Source organism: Schistosoma haematobium, chromosome ZW (genome assembly GCF_000699445.3).
Source record: "Schistosoma haematobium chromosome ZW, whole genome shotgun sequence".
NCBI lineage: Eukaryota > Metazoa > Platyhelminthes > Trematoda > Strigeidida > Schistosomatidae > Schistosoma > Schistosoma haematobium.
In genome coordinates, this window is record NC_067195.1 from 47,542,989 (window position 1) to 47,548,512 (window position 5,524).

The following is a 5,524-nucleotide window of genomic DNA, read 5'->3' on the forward strand; positions in this document are numbered from 1 at the left end:
TGCTAATAAACCACATAATTCAGTTTTGACTAAGTTCAGTGCTTCTAATGATCATTTGTTTTGTCCACAATTTTTAAAAATTTTCGCGTCGGTAGATACCACTCGTTTTATTCATAAAACTAATAGTTACAGCAAGTTTTTATTCAGATCATGGAATATAACAGTTGTAGTACGAAGTTCACTTTCCAGCACAACTTATGGATTTGCAAGGTAATTTTTATATTCATGAACGGTTATATAACTCCCTTTGTTCATTCCATTTCATTTTTGTTACCCATACTCCACAAGACTCATTATTTCATTCGGATACTTAATATCTTTAGATTCTAACGTGGGTTCTAACGAATGAAGTCTCAGCATTGAGATTTACTGGACTCCAACTTCTGTGAACCGCTAGTTAGAAATGAAAGTTCTTCCAGAAACAGTACTCAAAACATTTAATGATTTGTGCGCAAAATAATTATTGAACCAATCCAGTCTTCAGCTTAGGTTTTCCTATCGATACGCCTTTGAAACGTGACAGCAAAATACCTAAATAATTTGGCGAATACCACTGTCTGTTGAAGCTAACATGCACCACAGTGGATGTTGAAGATATTCTCTATCGATGTAACGGAAAGATAACGCTGAAAATCCCTCGAGAGTATTTCATTGGAGAGTAATGTAATTTATTTGTTTCTTCACCGTCTTTGATTCTGACCTTTATCACGATCTCTTTTTTCCCAAGTCAAGGCTTTTGTTATTTGATCCCGGTTAAAAATGTAGCTTTCCTTGTTAATTCACTGTCGCTTGTTTCCAGACCATCAGTAATAAGGTCGTGTCTGGCTAAATTCAAGGTAACGACTCGGTTTATCGTGCCTATAGGTAACCCTCGTGTTATTGATAGAAGAAACCAGACAAGTAGCGAATAGGTCTTTATTTTAGATCTTCGCGCATTTACAGTGAAGCGTGGGATTACCTGTTCAGACAAACAAAGCCTCTCGATATTAAACATAAGATAATAGGAAATATAACGCCTATACAAAATAAGGAAGTGAATGAATACTTGAACTGTACTGTTTTGACACATGCTTAATTGTTTGAAGTCAACTCTTAACCAATCAACCTAAGCTGTTACAGGTTCAGTATATGGCTGTCAACCATTGACGTTTTGCTTGGAAAGATAGCCGGAGTTCTTGAAGACAGATATCTGATTCAATCTTATTTATTCTCGGGTATCAGACTCTTGTTTATTAATCATTCCTTCTGTTGTTTAGCACCTAAGTTTGTGTTAGGGAATTTTTTTACTGCATAGCACAAGCTTTACCACTGAGATATTTTGTACCTTTGAGATGATTTGCTCATTATTATAATGAATCCGTATGAAGTGAACACAGAGCTCGTGTTTTGATACGATTTATTACGAATCACTCAAAAACTCTTCGTACTTTACACAGAAAAATGTATTTTGGCCTAATCGAGTAAACTTTGGTTCATTAGTTCTGCGTTCAAACCGAATATTGGTATTTCGTTCGTTATAGTCGACTTCATGGTTTCAAGGCGTTCTCAAAAACTGAGTTAATTTATGCTTGTCTGCAAATCCCCTTGGATTAGTTTCAATCTATTTTGACACGAGTTACCACTTTAACTATATTTTCCATTTTGTATAAGTTGTTCTTCAGTCATAATTCAGGAATTATTGAGTAATGTAGTCAATGATCTTACAAAACTACGTTCACCGGTGGGTGCTTCTCAGTGTGATTCTTATTTTATTCCAAATTTTTTCTCTAATGTTACTTGTTTATTTTAAATCTTGATATCCAATTAGTTGAAATGAGGCGAAGAACAAAGTTCATGTTTAAGAAACCTTTGTTAGTTTCGTTAAAGAGATGATATTCCTCGAACGCATTTTCTTAGCGTACATTCTCTGCTTATTGCTGATGCATCACCAGTGGGTATTAGTGCAGTTTTGGAGAGGGGGGTAAATCACCAGTCCGTGTTTCACGCAAACGTACTGTTGCTGAACAACTTCATTTACAAACTCAGCGAGAAGTATTAGCTCTGCTTTGGGCTGTTAAACTGCTTCATAAATATATATTTGGAAAGAAATTAACTACTGTTAAAGATCATGAAGCTTTAAAGCCTATAATCATCTTGAAAAATCTTTAGCAAGTTTCTCAGCTACTATGATTCAAAAACAGAGTACTGTTATGAGTGGTTTTGACCATAAGATTCAACACGGAAGTAGCTAATAGATTCAACATGTTGACTAAATATCATGACAGTCATTACAGAATAAACCCATTATTACTACGAACTGTTTAATAATGCAATCTCTGCCATGAACAGTTCAGATCTCATTGCAGAAACTCATCGATACTTTGGATGTGTACTCAGTGCTATACAAAATGTTAGGTTTCTAACCTGTGACGTAAAAATCTTGTTTGTTTTTACGAGTGGGATAAATTATTCACTACTAGTGATGCTATTTCGTGTTGGTAGCCTGAGAAAAATGCAAATGTGGGTTGTACAGCAAACAATTGTGAAAGATGTCACAAAGCAAAAGATCTTTCCTCAAAATGGACTTGACATCCAATACCATTAGAGGCCCTGAAGAGGATTCGTGCAGACTGTTGTGGTCCAATTCTCGGCAAATACTAAGCAACTGAGGTCAATGATTCTTCCTCTGAATGACCTGAAGTGTTTTTTGCGATGTCATTGAACCGATACATTAAAAGGATCGTTCAGTCGGGAGCTTCCTATTGTGTTATTGATTATTAATGGCCCTCATTTTTCTGCAGATGCATTTGTTACGTAGTTGAAGAGTATATGATGTAAACATCTGTTCACTGGTCTCAGACTGTCTTGTTTCAGTGGTCGAGCATAAAATTTCGTCACAAAATTGGGAAAATCGCTGAATCAACAATAGAACCGGAGATCGGGGTCGACACATTGCTATGGAGATATAGAAGATCTAAACATTCCGTAATGAAAGGGACCCCGCCAAAATTATTATATAACAAGATTTTTTGTAGGAACGTAAAGTGTTCAGAGTTTGTAGAGACTACATATTGTCCTCAAAATGATCTTTACCAGCCATGAGATTGTGATGAATAACGTAACAAAATTTATGGTTCAGCTTCGAGAAACCAATGATTTAACAACAAACAACCGACACGTTGAAAAGATACAATTTCATGAACCAGATGATACAGTGTTTACAGTTGACCTAGGGAGAATACACATGATAGTTCGTGGATTGGTTGAAATTAGACATTAAAGGCGATGGATGCCGGCTCAGTGGTTTAGAGGTTATACATTCACACGTGAAACCGAATGTTCTGGGGTCGAATCTCGCATGCAGGGTCGTGGATGTGTACTGCCGAGGAGTCCCATACTGGGTCAAAATGGCCATCTAGGGGTGTTCCAACACAGTTAGACTACGAGGATCTGGATTCCTATAACATCTGTAGAGGTTTAGGTATTTGTTCTTGCTGATTATTCTTTTTATTATTATGTGCTCACTTTTCCTCACCAAGCTGTCTGTTTTAAATTTGGCTACTTTTTTCGGACTTTCTAGTCAGCACATAAACTTGACCACTTCCAATTATCAAAACAACCCTAAATATTGCTTTTCGCTTGATGTAATTAAGTCCTCGTTCCTCTTAGTGTTCGTCTATGGCAACAAATGTACTGAATAGATGTATCCAGAAACAATTCTCATATTTGATTTCTTTTATTCTCTTACTCACTAACATGAATTAGGTCAGTGAATATGTACGAGATCTATCGGGATGCATATTTTGTTGTCTTTGATGGCCAAAAAGACTAGAGTCATGTAATGGAGCCACATTATGGAAAAAAGGCTGATTAGAGAATATTATGGAAGTCGATCAACAGAGAACAAAGGAAATAATATCGTTAGTATTGAGAACCACGAAATTCAAGCCTCTTGGGGCTACTCACAAATGAGTTAAATGGGTCTGTACATGCTAATGATTATATCATAAGAAATAAGGTTACTTATTTTAGCTTCTATTGATTCAACAGCAAGGATAAATATAAGCAGTCAACTTCAGGTAACTGTTTAATAATATCACACCAATAAGAAGACTATAAGCATACTTTTAAGATGGTGGTTGGGGGTAGTGAGGAAGAAACCCTGGACCTAGTGTTCATGCTACTTGGCACTCGTCAGCAGGGTGTACGTGTTATCTTGAAGGAACTAATGCTCCCTGACGGATTCGATCCCGTGTCACCCAGCTCCAGTCAGATAGGTTACAACTGAGCTATCCAGGCCACGACTGACCTCCTGTAGGGCTGAGATGTATCTACAACTGATTGATCACCGGGTGGTGATCAGTGTCATGTATGTCAGGTCCTTCTTAATGCAGATCGAATCCTATCGACCAAGTTGCCATGTGGCCACCAGTCTAGATGACTCGACGTTGCATGTACTATGTTAAGATAAGATGATGGTTGGAGGTAACCAGGAAGACCCTCTTCTTTGGTGTCCGTAAATTACAAATAGAATCTTACCGCATGGTTAATTTGAACATGAATAGGATGAGAAGGCAAAACGTGCGGGAAAAAGGATAAGACGCATGCATCAGCTCCGCAAATTATATTCACCAGTCTGCGTTAGTCACCATCGACTTTGAAGATATTTTGAAGACTACTCAGTATATCTGAAGGAATGAACTGATATTCACTTTTATAGACTATATCTATTTAACATGCATACTATGTGACAATAAATGTTGTAATTTGTAGATCATACCTGTAAAAATGGCGTGTGCCTCCCCTTGTAGAAATATATCATATTAATATATTAAGATACCCAGTGGGTGACTCAACGCCCACTGATCACTCTTCTAACATGGCAACGATCCAGCTAGGTAGATGATTCATCTTAGGCTCAAGGATATTTCGCTGGCCCTACACCTTGACAGACAATCTATTCTGTTGTTAAACCGACCAGCATATACCATTTAAAACGTTTTGTGTATGATTCAACCATGTATGCGCGAATAAGCATCTAGATTACGGTGTTCTACACTTAATGAGACTTTGCAAGCAATCTGGTTTACTTTATGGTTGAAGAAACTGAATCTTTAACAAGTAAACTAAATACCTTTCAAAATTACAGTAAATGGTTTCATTTGCAATAACCTAAAGATTTATCAAATCAAACGCCTGTGGGTAACTACAAATATGTGAAGCTATAACCAAACTATTTAGACATTGGACCTTTATGAATTGATTCATGCCTACAAAACCATCTTTTACGCGAATGACTTACATCCAAAAACATGTATACCAGTGACACCTCCTTTCACAATAGTGACGGATCAAAAAATAATGTATCAGCTGATATGTAGTAATGGAAAAAATAAAGCGCTTACGGATGGCGGACGCTTTATTAAAATACTTGTTTTCATAGTCAAAACGATCGTAAATATTTCCCATCACATAATTTCTTTGTACATTCTAGAATGGTACGAAGCATTCAGATATTAAACATGACATGAAAAAGACAACCGTG